General features: G+C 40.1%; 1 protein-coding gene across 1 annotated transcript in view; it reads left to right on the top strand.

The window, feature by feature from the left end:
- Positions 1–18,961, top strand: part of NRG3 (neuregulin 3) — a 1,735,002-nt gene that overhangs the window by 649,891 nt on the left and 1,066,150 nt on the right. The window lies entirely within an intron of this gene.

The following is an 18,961-nucleotide window of genomic DNA, read 5'->3' as shown; positions in this document are numbered from 1 at the left end:
GGCACACATTATTTTTTTCCAATATAAGGTTCATTCTACATACCCGGACACCGCGAACATCACTGCCTTGTCAGGTAAAAACTGTAAATGTAAAAAGGCAGATCGTAGTTGGGTAATCATTGTTCACCAACACAGACAGCAAATTTCATTCTAAAAATGGTGGTAAAATAGCTAAAGCCATTTTAAGGCAATTCCTTACAAACTGGAAGAAATGTTATAAAGCCAGACAAATTAGCTTTGCAAACGAAAATTGAAGCAAAAAATAAAAGAGAGCTTACTGTTGACCCTTCATTTATGAAGACATTCAGTAGTATTTTGTTAAACTTTTGTACTTGTAGAAGGTATGAGATAACAAAAGGCATTTATGTGTGCCATTTTACTTGTCCATTTGTGAATGGCAACTACCTAGGATATTTTCAAATAATTCCTAATGAGAAAGAGTTACAGGTCACATGTTACTAAACACCATTTGCATAATTTTCCAATAATACTACTTTTGCTGCTGGATAACATGAACACTGAAATTATGGATTAGTGAATCAAGAACACTGTGTTATCCCTTATTTAAGATAGTAAACATGATACAACAAAATGAGCTTGCTATTGAAAACATGGCCCTAACTCAATGACATAAATTTGATGGGTTTCTGAAGTATTTCTGCATGGATAGTTGCATAGTCTATTACTTGATTGCCTTATTTGATAGCATAGTGTAACAGAGCATATGTGCACCAGAGGGTGGCAAATTGGGGTTAACTGTCTCAATAAATGCAGGGGAGAGGAGGAACACTCTCTGTCCCTATGTCTGTACATATCGAATCTTGATCAATCCCCTCTGCTTTTCAAGGAGAGGATTCACAAAGCTTAAACCTCCTGATTCGCTCATTGTTCATACATTTAAGGGAACTTTTGTGCGCACTCTCCTCCGTTTCTGTGGACGTAACATTGAGAAACCCCAAGGCAATACTACTGGCCTCACTTAGAATTTGGTGGAGAGGCGACCCTAGGTTAAATCACCAGGTCTCTGCCCATTGCTCTGCTTTTGCAAATTTTTGATCTACAGATTTACTGTCTATTGAGCATTGCTTCAATTCGAAATGGTTGAGTGATGCTAAATTCTTATTTCCTAAATTTGGCAGACCTGATATATTTATGCAACTTAAAATAGAACAAAAGGTGTAAATGTAAGCACAGACCAGCTTTTGTCAGTTTAGAAGAGACACAAAGAGATTCTTTAATATTAGTACGGCCCTCTAATAAATAATGTATTATGTTGAAAACAACAGTATTTATGGAACCATATCTATACGATGTCTACACAACTTGGTATCATTTGTTAACTCCATTTAAGATGGACATTGCTCCATCATTATTTGTACTTTCCTGTGATTTTTGGTTACATTTGAGCATTTAACTCGCTCTTCTTGTAATAATGTTTTTATATGGTCCCTAAATAAACTTTTCTTGTCCCTATCCTCAAATGTGCTAACTTTGTCCAATGCAGAACAGCTTTTCTCTGTTTACAGATGCTCAATCACTCTTTATTGTGTTTTGGTGTAAGCTGTATTCTAGTCAAAATAGCCATATTCCGGTTCAGAGAAACATAAAAGTTTCACAATGAAATATTCACAATTCATAAAACATCAACAAAGAAAGATTAAAAACAGTAATTCATAAAATGTTAGCAAAGGCAATTAAAAAGCATCATTTTAAAAAGGCAATTGGAATAACAAAATCACCTCCTGATGATCCTATGTCAGTTTCACTCAAAACTCTTTCTAATCATGATGGAGCCCCTTATAAAGTTTGCTACAGAGACGCAGATATCAGTGGAGGCCAATGTATGCAAGTAATGAAAGCCATCATTATATGTGCAAGGATGTATATTCCTTAATAATGGAACCAGAAATCTGGTTCTCACCGACTTATATAATGTGCAAAATAGAAACAAGTGCAACATGCTTTGACTAGAAAGATTATCACATGGGCAAGGCATAAGTTTGCCTGCCCATCGTCCTTGACGAAGAAACACTAACAAAAAGTGCATGGTGCAGTAAGCTGTATTCTGTTCACTGCAATTAAGAAAGAATAATATGATGATTGTGTTAATATTATAACAATTTTTATTTTTTTATTTTTTTATGATGTGTTGCAATGAATGTAATTATTATGCGGTTGTGTTAGTTAACTGAACAAAGAACTAGGAAATTGAAGGATTTACCATTCTATATCTCTCCGGGCTAGTAGGTCAATTCATATGATGTTCTTTCCAATTTAAAGTAGGCCTTCCAAATATATTTTTCCTGAAAGGTATCGACATGCAAGGCATGGTAGATTTTGACAATACAATACATCATTGGTCCCTATGTGCTGGGAGAAAACTCCTCACAATCTCTGCTTGCAGGGTTGGTTCTGAAATAAAAAAAATCTGACGAGCTGCCAAAACAAGGCAGTCTTTTGGGATTATAATTATGAGGACAGTGTACCATCTCATCAGTGGAAAACATGTTACAGAGTTCAAATTAGAGTTAAGACCATGATGTGTAATGTGAGAGAACAGACTCTCAGTTTCATATAAAATTAGACTAAAGTTCCACAATTGAGTGAAAAAACATCTGTTCTCTAGATAGTTTATCACGGAACATTGCACAGCAGTGTGGCACCTTCAGAGAATATGACATACTCAACTTCTCTCAAGAGTAGCAAGAATGCTGACACTGTATTGAAATTCTCACTGACTAGATATTAACAAGTGACAAGTTGACAGGGGACTGCACATATCTTTTAATGTTGTTAGCAATGGCGTGTCTCTTCCATACAAATATGTCGACCAAAATGGATGTTTTCATTGCAAGTGAATAGGGGGCCGTCAAAATTTCTTTTCTCAAATACGTGGGAGAGTTGCTAATCTGCTTCGTATAAAGGACACAATGGTCCATCTGCACAAGGTGACCGCATCACAAAATAGTGCTATTTTGTACAGTAATCATCACGAGAGCCCTTAACCAGAACATCTGCAAACAAATTGAAAATTGTAAATATATCTGTGTGAAGAATGTCAAAAGCAAATCTTCAGTTGAATGCATTTATATTTTTATTCACACACTAATAATACCTATTCATAAGAGACACATATAATATGCCCATATATACACACACCACTTCATATGTGATTTAGACGTCCTAACCGATCCTGCCTAAAAAACATCCAAATATCTTAGTGTAGCATAACATGGCAACAATGGGGACCATCTCTTTCTTTGCAGTGAATGTTCTTTTTGGGCAAAGAAGTTGTCTGCAGTGATTCCTAGCATTTCACTCTGTGCCTACTCATAGAGGCTGGCTTGGCTGCACTATCACACACTGCAGTGACAGTAGTGAAGGAGCCCTGAAATAAGCTCAAATGTGTATCAGATTTTTCATTTTGCAATGCCCAGAGAGGCAATAGTAAAAATCTCACAGTGGATGGTACATTGAGATGCTAACATGGTGCAAGCAGCCTACCTTCCTGACAACCTTCTGAATCTGGACACAATTTATCACTGCAAGCACAGGGCAGCAATGGTCCATTATGGAAAGCATTCCCATTGCAAATCTTAACATTGTCACTGAGCAACTGTTAAACACTCAATGCAGCTTATTGGCTGTATTGGTACAGGTATATGTGAATATCTTTATTCATTTTCAGGTGCTTTCCTTGCCAGACGGCAAATATTTTAGCCTAAAAAAACACTATGCAAAACATGACTGTTTTCAATATAGTTATAAGAGTGAGGATGCTTATGAATATGTACAACACAGATGTTGGTATATCTAAACACAGGGACTCAGTTTTCAATGGAGTAAACTCTTTTGATGGATTAAACTCTTGGACTTCCATTGGACAATGAAAACGTGTTATAAGATAAAATGTCTATCATATAAATTATTTGCTCTGAATCAATTCACTATAGTGCTAATTTAAGAATTTCTTATCAGAGAATTACCTTTACCCACGATGCATTAATGAAAGAACAAAAACGTTGTTGCATTTCAAAATCAGTATTTAATGTATGAGCCACTCAGTAGATGTTTGATCAGAGGCATGACTAAAGACAGACATAACTTGTATCCCCCTATCCTGTAACTGTGATTGTTGAATATCTTGAGGTTTTCTTCACACATATTATGTTTTACCACATTTCCTGAAACCTAATGTATTATTACCTAAAAGGGAAAAAGCATAGGTCCCACTTGTTACTGCTGGAGTCATATCTCCATGGAACCAATATCCAATGATACTTAAGAGGGCAAGAGTCATTCTACATTTACATGGTCTAATTCTCTATGATAATGAGTAACATTTAATGAGCATAAAGTGGATTTCCTGAAGATCTTGAAGTCTCCCTTCTGCCTCCATTTACTGTAAACACTCCTGTGAGTGGAACCTTTTGCTCTTGGCAGATCTAACTTTGCAGCTTTTCTTGCTTCATTGGTCCTTTGCTTAGAAATTACTGTCACTTTTCTGCTAGATCTAATTGACTGATTAGAACATGTGATAATTGAAAAGAGAAAATACAGAAAAGGTTTCTGGTCTTCAGCAGATAATTAAGACTATTCTATATTCATTCATAAATACTTTATTTTGGCCAAAAGCCATGCCAGTTTCACAATAAACCAAAATATTCAACTGTCCATATTTGGCTGTACTGTAAACATCCATTTAACAACCACTTAACATAGTCTAAAAGTTCATCAAGCAGTATATAGGATGTTCTCAATAAAATAATCATTGCTCTCAGTGCATTACTTAAGATAGAAACGAATATAAGGTGGTCACTAAGTACTCCAAAAAATAAATCCCCCTATTGTATGTATATATAAAATCAACTAAAACTGTGTATAATACGATAAAAAGTTACAATAATATTAATACATTTCAAGGTGCATATTGTAGACAGGCAGAGGGTGCATTGTTCATTGCAGCATCATAGCTTTAGCCCCATTTTGCCTCTTATAATCCCTACTCCAAGCAGATATCTTGATATGGCAAATATTACATACGGTACAGTACTAACTGTCAGCACCCTTAAAGCATCCAGGTGCTTCCTAAATCCCAATGTATTAATCCATTTCCTCCTTTTCTGTGCATATGCTGGGCGGATGAAGAGGATTTGCACAATGTTTTCGATAAGCCCTAAAGTACATAGATTGCAAGTGCGATCTCCCTGCGTTGCCCAATTTACCATATCATTTTTAATCTACAGGGTGTCATAGTTTAGTTTTATCAAAAATCAAGAAAGACTAGCTAGGTTTTTTACAGGTAAGACTCAATGGGGTACGTATGTCAAGGAAAACCAGTAGGTTATTAGAAAGCCCTCACCCACCAACCTAGTTGGTGGCATGCTTCATCATCGGGCCCACCACAGTGGCACCTAACGTGCCCCGGGTGTGCTTCGACGCCAGATTACTGCGGAGCTGGTATAATTACTGAGTGTGCAGTGTAGTGAGTGTGAAGGTGAAGATTAAAAAGCCATACAAAAATCCCAGCACCCGAGGGTAAAAACTATTTTAATAAACTGGGTATCTGTTGGCATATTAAAAGGCAGACGGACACGTTGGAGTATGGATTATGACCTCCAGTGTCCTGTGTGGTCTACATGTTTCAGCCTGGCCTTTCTTAATTTAAAACAGGCTTTCCTCAGGACCAAGTGAGTATGTGTGGAGTTACAAAATTAATTTACAGTGAGTGTTTTTGTTTTTATGTGTAGCACGCACTAAGGTGCTATATGGGTGAGAAGGGGATTCCCTCTCGCTTTGACAGTATTTTGTTGTTCAAAGCCTCCTTGGGTCGCCTGGCAGAGAAAAAGACCGAAACTGTCGATCTGGTTCCTCCTTGGACCTGTCGTCCTTCTGCGGCGCCCGGTTGTGCTACACATAAAAACAAAAACACTCACTGTAAATTAATTTTGTAACTCCACACATACTCCTGAGGAAAGCCTGTTTTAAATTAAGAAAGGCCAGGCTGAAACATGTAGACCACACAGGACACTGGAGGTCATAATCCATACTCCAACGTGTCCGTCTGCCTTTTAATATGCCAACAGATACCCAGTTTATTAAAATAGTTTTTACCCTCGGGTGCTGGGATTTTTGTATGGCTTTTTAATCTTCACCTTCACACTCACTACACTGCACACTCAGTAATTATACCAGCTCCGCAGTAATCTGGCGTCGAAGCACACCCGGGGCACGTTAGGTGCCACTGTGGTGGGCCCGATGATGAAGCATGCCACCAACTAGGTTGGTGGGTGAGGGCTTTCTAATAACCTACTGGTTTTCCTTGACATACGTACCCCATTGAGTCTTACCTGTAAAAAACCTAGCTAGTCTTTCTTGATTTTTGATATATAAAAGCGGGGATGCAGACTAGCTTACCTAGTCCTCCCTCTCTCCTTTGATTCAGTGATAGTTTAGTTTTAAACACAGGATTCTTGCCAAATGAGGTTGCACGCTGTCAAGAAAGTCTTCGAAAAACGGGTTAGGTTTTACATTGAGTAACCGAGTTGTTATCCTTCCCAAGTTTAGATCACAATGAAGTGCATTCAAGATATGTATCCAATATATTCTTTTCTATACATTTTTGCAACTTGGTGTAAAATTATGTGGCTCTATCCAATATGAGCTAAGGCCTAATTCTATGAGCCATTTCTTGACAAATCGAAGCCAAGGAAAGGTTAAGCATCTCTCAATGGCTAGGAGTTCTTTTACTCCTTCGCTGTATACCACTAATTCTGGTGTTATCCATAGTTGTATCCAGCAAAGCAGCGGTTGAAAATGTTGAAATTTGTTCTATGCGTTTCATGTTTGGGTCGTAAAACATTGGGATAAGTGGTGTTGATAGGGCTAGCCCCGTTAGTTTCCTCGCACACTTGTTTTCCCCATTTGTTAGTTGCTTTATGTTAACAATACCCCAGTTCTGTTCCATAAAAAGCTGATGCCTGTGCCTTACATTTATATAACTCTAAGGCTTGTGTCAAGGGTTTGCTTGAGGATAAACTATACTTTTTGAGGATAGCCCCTGCCCCATGGGTAAGCAAAGGAGCTGAGTGGTTTACCTGCGGTTTCCATGTTAACTTCCAATCAAGTAATACACCCAAGTAGGTAAAGTTTGGGACATGTTTTAATTTGTGATTGTTCTCCTTAAAATTGTTTCTAAAACTCTTATGGGAATATATGGCCATTTACTTAGTTTTGCCAATATTTTTCCAGGCCTGTTCTGTTGCAATATTTGTTAAAATCCTTCAGTAAGCTTTGCAAACCCCTAGGTGTCTACGAAATCAGGATGGTATCATCTGCAAATAATAACCCTGGAACCAGATTTCCACTCAACTTAGGGGGGGTCATTTTCAGTTTTTTGTAAGTGATCAACCATATCATTGATGTAGAGTGAGAACAGGGTGGGAGCGAGTAAGCATCCCTGTCTCAGTCTTCTATCTTTTGGAATCGGTTCAGTGAGCTCCCTATTTATGCTCTAGTTAACTCTTGCTTAGTTGTGGCAATGTAGTCTTGCTGTCTGAGCTAACCGGCTTGCAGGCAATTTCTGTTTTTCTAATGAGTTCCACAGTAAGCATCTAGGTACAAGGTCGAAGGCCGCCCTTAGGCCTACAAATGCTATGTAGATGTAGCCCCCCTTGACCTTGACTTATTTCCAAATGATGCATAAAAGTCTAAAGACTTGATCTACCGTACTTTTGCAAGCTCTGAACCCTGCCTGGTATGGGGACAGTATGCTGTTATTCTCTATCCATTCATTTAGCCTATTTAAAAGTTGTCTAGCATAGATTTTCTGGAGCAAATCTATTAGGCTAATTGGCCTATAGTTCTCAGGTTTCTGTTTACTATCTTTTTTGTGGATAGGGTCAATTTTGACCCCTTTCCATGTTACTAGTACTGGGGCACCTGCTGCTATGGAGTTACTGATTAGGTTGACATACGGGACCCAAACCTTTTTATCATGTTTACACAGAACTCTAGGTAGTCTGTCTAATCCTGAGGCTTTTCCCTGCTTAACATAATACAGCAAAGGATGGAACAAGCAAATTAACTGAACTAACTCTACAGAATCCACCAGAAACATTTAAAGCTCTGGTAAAAGGACCAACACCCAAAGTGAAACTCTCCGGGAATGTTGAAGACCTAAAATAAAAACTTGAGGATCCAGATTGGCATAGCTATATAAAGAAATTTGATCTTGGCCTCTTTCAGGAGACATGGCTACAGACCCCTCAATATAAGTTGGGATACACAACATATTCCAAAAAGGCTATTCCATCGCTAGGAGGAAGACCCTCAGGGGGGCTTGTAATATGGACCAAAATAACTTTAGGAATGCGAACTAATGCCCATATAATAGATTCACCTGATTTATTGGCAGTACACTTAAACACAAACACCGATAACAATGCAAATTTGTATTTATTTAACGTCAATATTAGATCAATCAGGCAAAATCTCAATTCTGATATTATTGACCTACTAGGCAATTACCTGGACCATGTAAATGCCTGTGATACAGCGATTGTATGTGGGTATTTTAACTGCACTTACGACCATTAATTGGCTTAGAAAGTTTGACTGAGGAAGAGGACATGGCTAGGGAGCTGTCCGAGTTAGAGACTGGACCATCAAAATCATGCACTAACGCTGCAATACAGATAATGCAGCTTACCATCGAACACCATCTAAGAGCATGTAACGGAAGGGTGACCAACAACGGAAATGACAACTGTTCCCTAAATACATTTAGGCGAAGTAGCTTGCAGTCATGAATTGGTTATATTTATTATGCCCAGTATACCTAGCTTGAGCAGGATTGCGGGCTTGAGGATAGATGCAGGAGAGGACAATGACAATTGCCTCCTCTGCCTAGAAATAACAGGCTGTATAGCAAGGGGTGAGCCATCTGACATATGCTCATTAAAGACGTAGCCTCTAAAATAGAATAACCATAGAGTCATTAAATGGCCACGGATCACTGATAATACAGAGATAATGACCAACATTTATAAGACATTTGCAGAAGTAGTGGGTGCTCAAGCTTATGCAGAAACAAGTGGAATGTCAGTAATAACCAAGCATACCCTCCTAGTTGACAAATTAGAGCCCCTTCTCACTAGAGATATTAGAAAGAAATCGAAGCCTCATTGCAAGACAAACACAAATACCAACCCCTGGTATACATTGTACTTCAGGAAAGCTAAAAAATGCCTACTCGAAAGTTTAAAACAGGGAAGTGCAGACTCAATAAGGAGGGCCAGGGATAGCTATAGGAAAACATTGGTCCCCGCAAAGAAGAACTGGGAGGAAAATAGCTGGCTGGATCTCCTCCAGATCTGTTGTCTGGGTGTGAGTGTTGGATTGGTTCAGATGCTCTGTCCATCACCACCCCCTTTTGTACCGCTATGTTCGCCATAAGTTGGCAGGGTATGCTCAGATGTGAGTCCCTTGCTCACTTTTCCACTGGATTCAAGCAAGCCTGGCTGAAGACGGCTGGAATGCCAGAAACCAGTCCTAGGAAGCTTGTTTCCTGTACAGGGAAGGCATGGCTTGGCAGTTCGGGCTGGACTGTTCCCATGAGGCACAGGGTCAGACTGATTTTCATATGGCCATGTCTGAACTGGGGTGGCAGAGTGGGCTAAAGAACGGTGATGGATTAAACCCAGATCTGTTGACTGGGTGTGAGTGTTTGATTGGTTCAGATGCTCCGTCCATCACCATCCCCTTTTGTACCTCTTGGATCTTCTCCAGGCAGTAAAAAACAATAAAATGGCAGTGTTTTGGAAAATAATTGCATCTCGGGTAAGGATCAAGTAGTGCAAACAGGGCATTACTTGGATTTGTTAGTCTGGACCAAGCACTTTACCACCCTATACTCAGGATTCCAGTCTGCTACCATTGATTACTGTGGACCTGCTAATGATGAGGGAGCCAGAGATGCCATCATTTTTACCTTTAAAGACTATTCTTTTATTCCGACTATGCATTGAGAACTGCCATTGATCTATATTGTACAGGTTCAGTTCCATTGATGTGTACATCATCAAGAAATTAAATAGTGAGTGCTCCTTCTAAATAGCATTGGCAGTAACACAGAAAACAATATCCTGTAGGCTCTCTTATATGCAATATTTTGCAGCTGATCTATCAGTACCATGTTAATGTACTATTTTGAATTCCCCATCATTATGGTAAATTATTTAGAAGCATATGCAGGAAAAATGCAGCGGCGTGCCTGATATCTTGCCCTAGCATTGTGACACATCCAAGTATCCTCATCAAATGGCATTGATTCCCTTATTCATTATTGGTTGGCATAGTTCAAAGGATATTTGGATTATCTATGAGGTAAGGCTAAACAACTATAGCCTTACAATAAAAGATCCATTGGCATAACCATTGGCCTCAATGTCTTTTGGCTCTGTGGGCATACTAACCTCTAAATGCTATAATCCACTGGCTGATGAAGATGTTGTGTCACATTCTTGTGCAGCGTAATCCACTATAATGCATTTACCCTTTAGAGCGACACATCCATAAATAAAGGTAATCTTAAAAAGCCAGACATGCTGTCACATCTCTAAGAAGTGTACATTTTAAAATCCTGACTCACCAATCCCCCATTAGTGTCTTGACTGGTGCGAGGATGCAGAACCAAACCCTTTCTCTAGTAATTCAATTCCCTATTGTAAACATGTCGATATATACAGACATTAGCCATCTAAGTGGGTGTCAAAGAAGTCATACAGCTGTGTCTTCACAGTAAAATGCACCATCCTAACAATGGTACATAGGTCATAATTGACACAAGTAAAAAAGTGGAGTACTAGGCTTAACAACATGCAGCTCTAAATATACGTGTGAATCAGATCCGGTATCAGAAACCACACTTTAGTTCAGCAAGCCTGTGAACCTACTCTAAAAATGCACAGATCATATGTATATAAGAAAATGATAATTTATTGATAACTCTAATTAGGGCAACGACCACTGCAGCCTCAATACTCCATATCAATTCCCTAACCACCTTGCAGGTTAATTTTATGAATATGTTGTTCAAAATTTCTCAGAAGTGTGGAAAGGACCATGGACATCAATTAGCGTTAGTGAGGTGTGGCGGCAGCTTCCCTTGGATTGCATTTAGTACCCCTGGAAGTGTCCTTTGCTACCCCTGATCCTAGGGATCAAGAAAACTGCCGCAGGGAGAGAACAGAAATAACAATATGTTTCAAGAGCCCATTTTAGTATCTCTAGTTTCTTCTCCTTGCCTTTTTCCTATCCCTTCACAGTCAATGAGAAGGCTTCTGGGGGCAGAGTTTAGGAAAAGTGGGAAAACTTGATATGTCTTTGAGAATCAAAGGGTCTGTGATATCAGTTCTACCCCCCAGCATTGTGGTGAATAGAGTTGATTGAAAGGGAGGGTCTTAAAACAAACTAAATTAAGACGCATACAGCAGTAGTTTGCAAAGCAGTGTGTGTGTCTGCTTCTAAGTGCTCATGCAAAGGCCTGATTTCATTTAAGCATATAATTCTGGAACATTTTGGTACTAAATGTTTTAACATTTGGATCAGACTCTACATACATGACTTATTAAAAAATATTACAATAGTTGGAGTCTGCTTTTGCAGTTTATAAGAAAGGTACCTTGCCCATGTATTAAATTCAGCAGAGTATTACTTGAAACAGTTTGCATCTCTAAAAAATTGCCTGCACACCCTTGGACAGATTTGTTTGGTATCCCGATGAATAACTGCAACGATACATTAGGTTCCAGGGAATTATCTGCATCTAAGTGCTTATGCATTTTTAATCATCATTCTAAATAGTAGCTGGAATTGCTGACTCCAGCATAACCTAAGGTCATTATGGCTCTAAGTGCCTCAACTCTTCACTGTTATTAGGTGAATGTACTTTCCATTTAAAGCAGCCGGAGAAGGGGAACCCCATGTTATAGACCATTATGAAATCTGCTTCAGGTTGTGTCTGTAATATATAAACCAACGTCTCTTTCACTGGTTTTCTCCTTGCAAAAAAAAATAAAAAAATTATTAATACATATAAATAAATAAAAGTTGTTATACAAAACTGTAACTGTCAGAGGTCTGGGATAATGTCATACTTCGAAAGCAGTAATGCAGCTAAGTAGTCTGACTGTCTACTGCAGAAATATATCTACTTTGATGAGGTTAAACACCAGGACAGTCAACTCACCCTTTTATGTCTTCAAGGAGGATAAGATTGATAAAATGAGTGCTATCGTACAGCTTTCATAGAAGGGGAAAGGGAACCCTGGAGTTTTTTTAAAGAGCCCTCACTAACCAACCTATTTGGAGACATGCTTCATCATTGGGTTCCCACCTCAGCTGGCGAATGCCCAGCATATTCACGAGGAGGGGTGCAAGGTGAAACGGATGGTGAGAGCCCTTGATGAAAGTGTGACAAAACGGGCCACTCCCTCAGAGAAACCCATTTTGTCAATTCCTACACAATGAAATTTGTCACAAGAGGTGATTCCTTCACAGTAATGTTGAATGCAAGCTTACTCCGCATGTCTAGCATGCATGCAGGATTTCCTTCAGTCCTGACAAAAGCCATATTGACACATATGGGCACTGAGTAGAGATGGCTGAAAGCTTGTTGACCATGATTACAGATACAGGGGACTACCAATGTCCCAGACGTATCCAGAACTATTTTTAAAACTTGACCAAGGCCCACACTATTACAATAACTCTTAAGGTAGTTGGCGTTGAGTCAATTTTAAAGCACTTACATTTTCACTTCACAAGCTAACCAGCTCTGCTGTAATCAGGCGTTGGGAAAAAAAAAGAAAAAGACACACAGTTGATGGACGGAATGCAGAACAAATCAAAACATTCACCCCCAGTCAAGAGATCTGGGTTAAATCCATCTTTCTTTTGCTCACCATGCCACCCCAGTTTAGACCTGGACCTTATGCAAATCAGTCTTGACCCTGTGCCTCATGGGACCAGTCCAGCCCGAACTGCCGAGCCAGATCCTCCCTGGTGAGCAAAAAACGATGGATTTAGGCCCATATCTCTGTACTGGGGTGAATGTATGACATTGTTCTGCATTCTGTCCATCAACTGCTGTTTTTGCATTTGTCACCCTGAGTGGGACGGGTATGCTCAGATGTGAGTCCTGTGCTCTCCATGCCACTAGAATCAAGCTATCCTGGCTGATGAGGGCTGAAACCCCGAAACCGGTCCTAGGATGCTTGTTTCCAGTCCAGGGAAGACATGGTTTGGCAGTTCGGGCTGGACTGTATCCATGGGGCACAGGGTCAAGACTGATTTGTATGTGGCTGGGTTCATACTGGAATGGCATGGTGAGCAAAAAAACAATGGATTTAGGCCCAGATCTCTGTACTGGGGTGAATGTATGACATTGTTCTGCATTCTGTCCATCAACTACTGTTTTTGCATTTGTCACCCCGAGTGGGACGGGTATGCTCAGACGTGAGTGCCGTGCTCTCCACGCCACTGGAATCAATCTATACTGGCTGATGAGGGGTGAAAGCCCGAAACCGGTCCTAGGATGCTTGTTTCCAGTCCAGGGAGGAACTGGCATGGCAGTTTGGGTTGGACTGTACCCATGGGGCACAGAGTCAAGACTGATTTGCATATGGCTGGGTTCAAACTGGAATGGCATGGTGAGCAAAAAACGATGGATTTAGTCCCAGATCACTGTACTTGGGTGAATGTATGACATTGTTCTGCATTCTGTCCATCAACTGCTGTTTTTGCATTTGTTACCCTGAGTGGGACAAGTATGCTCAGACGTGAGTCTCGTACTCTCCATGCCACTGGAATCAAGCTATCCTGGCTGAAAGCCTGAAACTGGTCCTAGGATGCTTTTTTCCAGTCCAGGGAGGACCTGGCTTGGCAGTTCGGGCGGGGGTGTACCCATGGGGCATAGGGTCAAGACTGATTTGCATATGGCTGGGTTCAAACTGGGATGGCATGGTGAGCACAAAAACGATGGATTTAGAACCAGATCTCTGTACTGGGGTGAATGTATGACATTGTTCTGCATTCTGTCCATCGACTGCTGTTTTTGCATTTGTCACCCTGAGTGGGTCGGGTATGCTCAGATGTGAGTCCAGTGCTCTCCATGCCACTGGAATCAAGCGATCGTGGCTGATGAGGGCTAAAAGCCCGAAACCGCTCCTAGGATGCTTGTTTCCAGTCCAGGGAGGACCTGGCTTGGCAGTTTTGGCTGGACTGTACCCATGGGGCACAGGGTCAAGAAATTTTGCATATGGCTGGGTTCAAACTGGAATGGCATGGTGAGCAAAAAAACGATGGATTTAGGCCCAGATCTCTGTACTGGGGTGAATGTATGACATTGTTCTGCATTATGTCCATCGACTGCTGTTTTTGCATTTGTCACCCCGAGTGGGACGGGTATGCTCAGACGTGAGTCCCATGCTCTCCATGCCACAGGAATCAAGCTATCCTGGCTGATGAGGGCTGAAAGCCCGAAACCGGTCCTAGGATGCTTGTCTCCAGTCCAGGGAGGACCTGGCTTGGTAGTTCGGGCTAGACTGTACCCATGGGGCACAGGGTCAATACCGATTTGCATATGGCTGGGTTCAATCTGGAATGGCATGGTGAGCAAAAAAATGATGGATTTAGGCCCCGATCTCTGTACTGGGGGTGAATGTATGAAATTGTTCTGCATTCTGTCCATCAACTGCTGTTTTTGCACTAATCAGGCATTGGAGCACAGCCAGGAAGCATACGACAGCCAACGTGAGTGACACGTGTCACCAACTAGTTTGTAGAGTGAGGGTTCTTTTAAAAAACAACTAGGGTTCCTATTTCCCCTTTTTCAGTAAGAGACCCTCACAATCCTGAGTTAGGTAGGTAGTGAGATTGTACTTTTTGTTTTTGTTGAAATATTTTAAGGAAGGTGGACAAGTTCTCTTCTCTCTCTCATTCCTGCGTGTTACATCTTTCAAAGAAAACATATCACTGTGGAATGTATTACGTTACAACACATAAATTAACAACGCATGCACTTACAACACAGTTTTTACATCGCAACATCCAATACAAAGCATTCCATTACATCGCATGACACTACATCACATTTTAAAGACTACCTTTATAATGCATTCCATTACATCGCATACTACCTTTACAATGCATACCCTTACAACGCATACCATTACATTGCATTTAAGGTAAGTATTGGATAGTTAAGGGGTAAAAATTACTATTCTAACTCCAGGGGGTGCATCAGTAGGGTAAGTGTTGGATAGTGTAGGGGTAAAAATTACTATTCTAACTCCATGTGTTGCAACAGTAGGGTCAATGTTGGATAGTGTAGGAGTTATAAATTACTCTTCTATCTCCAATGGTATGCGCTGTATTGCCTACGTTGTAGTGACATGTGATGTAGTGTCATGCGTTGTAATGGTATGTGTTGTAATGCCTATTATGTAGTGTCATGTGTTGTAAAGGAGGTTGCAATGTAATGCCTGCGTTGTAAGTGTAGTGCGATGTAATGGTTGTGTTGTAACGGTTGTTTCCCATCACTGTGTACCAGAATGGAAGTCAACTCGTTTTTGTACTTATGAATTTTCAAAATAATACTGGAAACACGTTGAATTTCTGAAAACCAATACTTTATGCTAAATAATGACATTTCAAAGATACTACATCAGAGTTTCTTAACCTTTGAATTTTGTGGACCCACACTGAATCACTACTGGAAGCTGGTGACACCAATGTGAGCAATATCTATGATTTCAAACTCAAACATTACACAAAAATATAGAAAAAAGTATATCAAACAAATTAACAAATAATGAAATATTTTGTTTCAGTTCATAAAGACAAAAATCTAAATTTTAATTGTAATGGTAAGGTTGAGGCTTTTCAAAATGAAATGTGGTTTTATTTCTCAATTGAATTTAATTTTATTTAATATTAAAAATCCTCAAAAACACTATAAAATCATCACATGCTAATCAGAGCTGATATTGACTCAGATTAAAAGTATATTCCATTTAAAAATGGCATTGAAAAATAAATTGCCTTTCATAAAACCCACAGAACTGTCAAAATATTGCATTTCAAAAGTGTTGAGCGGTAACAAAGTCACAAAATAAAAATTGAAAATCCAAAAATGAGTACTAAACAACATTATAAAAGGAAATGCTCAAAATCAAGAGATACAATTTTCTAATGCATGAACCAACACAGAAGACAATAATGTTTGAAGCACTAATAGACATTGCTTCATTGGCATTGGTTTTATTTCTATAGGACAAAATCATATACTTGACTCTGGCATCTCACATCTTTTTGATGCTGCCAATGCATGCTCTCTTTTTGTCACCACATACCAGTTCTTCTGTTGAGGCCACCAATAATTCATATTAGAGGCCTGAATACAAGTCTGGCAGTCCAAGGTCCACCAGACCCATTTTGTTGTGGTCATACTACCCTATTGGTCGTGCCACCCTGGGACTGCCGACTCCGCCAGGGAACCGCAATTCACTAGCAGTGGCGCGGTGGTCAAGAGGCATCAATATGCTTGGCAGGACCGCCTTGGCAGCATAACTTTAATAATGCTTTCCTTGCAACAAATCTTTCTAATCCTTCTATAATTAGGAGGATTTCATTTTACACAGAGATAGAAAGAGGTATCCTAATGAACCATAATGATAACAACAGACATCATTTTAATACTACGATTCCACAAAGTAGTTTAAGCAAAAATGTAAATTTGAGAGCAAGCATGAATTTTGTGATAATTGTTATTGGAACAGCATAGTGTGATATAGAACGGAAATGACTCAGCAAGAATATATGGATGATTGTCCAATACATTTCCAAGTATTTGTTTGAACTGTGTTTAAAATACTCATTGAAAAGCACCGAAGAAATAGTCCAGAAGAGGAAACATAGCAAAGGAATAGTTAATATGTGGAGCCAGTTAGTAACTTTTAAATTAGGCAGCAAAGGTCATTGACGGAAGAATAACAGTAAGGGAGAGAAGCAAAGCAAATATAAGAACAAACAAATAAATAAAGTCTCTTTTCAAAACAAGTTAGAAATGAATTAGAAAATGTTAAGGAAAAAATAACGATAGACGTTTTACAAGCAAAAATGTATTGTCTTTTCATGTCAACTTTCATGAAAAATGTGTACAGTCAACGTCGTATATTTAAATCATCACCTCTAAATCCACACCAAACATTCCTGTAAGTTTGAAAATTTCCATGGGGCCATTGTTTTTACCTGCCAGAGATATGATAAGAACAGTGCTCCTATAATATAAAAATGCAGGGCAGCATCTGCATCCCCATGTGGCAGCTTGAAACTGTTGCCATGCTGCAAGGGGGTGTCCAGGGCAATGTGGGTTGGTGCAGCCTATACTTATCTGTCCCTGCCCCACTCTCCATTACTGCCTGGCCTACCCAGTTCTATCTACAGAGCCATGTTTACCTGCCTCTGTATAGCCCTAAACCCTTGCACTGTTAATAATGCTGCACTTCCCAGCACCTAATGGCAATTGTGAGATGGACAACCAACTTATCAACCATTTTCTACTCTAGAATTGTCCTGGGCAGTGCTTTTATTTTTTACTACTCCTCACATAATCATGTCCAATCACAAAATATTTTCTTACTTTCAATAGGATTAAATGTCTTGATTTTTCAAACTTGCTCAGGTCTAGAAAAAGGTGATTCATTTAGTGATCTGAATCACTTATTAGTTAGAGTCAGCCTATTCTACAGAGTCCCTTCTCCCTTGCTTTAAAGGACTAGTAGCCCCATTTGAGAAATTGAGTTTTTGGTTGAGGAGGTGAACCCCTACTCAAGCAACAGAAGATGTCCTTGTAAGGCTGAACCACACAACGTTACTAGATTAACCTGTGCTTAACCCTCTGGTAGCTTCGCACAGAAGCAGTCAGGCTTAACTTAGAGGCAATGTGTAAAATATGAATGCAGCATACTAAAGCCCACACCTATTTATTAAAAATAGAGTAGGGTGTCATTGCTGTAGATTTTTATTGGTGGTCACAATGGGCTGTCAATGCTGTAGTGCGCAGTACAGATCTCTCACTGCTTGTCGTCCCTGGCAGTCTCTGTAGAGCAAAGAGTCAGATTCTCCAGAGCTTCGCATTGACGGTCGGCAGAAGTGGCAAGACCGTGACATGAATGGATCAGTATGCAGTTGTGAAGAGCCAAACCTACAAAATGTTTTCTTTTCTTCAAGAAAGAGCTCACCTGATGCCACATCAAGGTTCTAGGACCTGGGAGGCACCTCTTGGGGATTTAGAACTCCCTCCAGCAGAGGCCTGCAGGGCTCAGGCAGCTCCAATTGCAGGTGCAGGTGCAGGCAGGTGCAGTTGCATAAGGTTTGCTGAGCAGTTCAGAGAGGCATCCAGAGCTTGTGCAGTTCCTATTGTTCAGAACATGAGGTCAGTCAGCTGACTCTTGGAGTTACTTCAGCTTGGGATGGAGGGTGAATGTCCTTCTCAGACAGCTGTGCAGGCCTCAGGCAGGTGGGTTAGTCCTTCTTCTGAAGTATCCACAGATCAATTAATTTACTGGAGAGGTTGTTAGAGAGTCCCATTTTTACACATGGTGCTACTTTTGAAGTTTGTGAAGCTTCTGGAGTTTTCTCTGCAGAAAAGAGTCTGGAAGGTCCTGCCTCTCTGCATTGGTCTCAGTCTGTCTGGATGCACAATAGGCTATTGTGAAGTCCTTTGTGTGTGAACTGGACTAGTGCCTTTGAAGAGCAAGTGTGGTCGGTGACTACTCTACCCCCCATCAAGACAGCATGGCCCATCCTGCCAAAAATGTCTGGAAGATATAGCTAAAGGACAACTGCACCTAGTAATGTGATCCAGAAAACAGGCTGCAGGCACCAAAGTGTTAGG

This window comes from Lissotriton vulgaris, chromosome 5 (assembly GCF_964263255.1).
Source record: "Lissotriton vulgaris chromosome 5, aLisVul1.2, whole genome shotgun sequence".
Classification (NCBI taxonomy): domain Eukaryota; kingdom Metazoa; phylum Chordata; class Amphibia; order Caudata; family Salamandridae; genus Lissotriton; species Lissotriton vulgaris.
The sequence above is the reverse complement of the archived record's forward strand: the minus strand, read 5'-3'. Positions and strand labels throughout refer to the sequence as shown.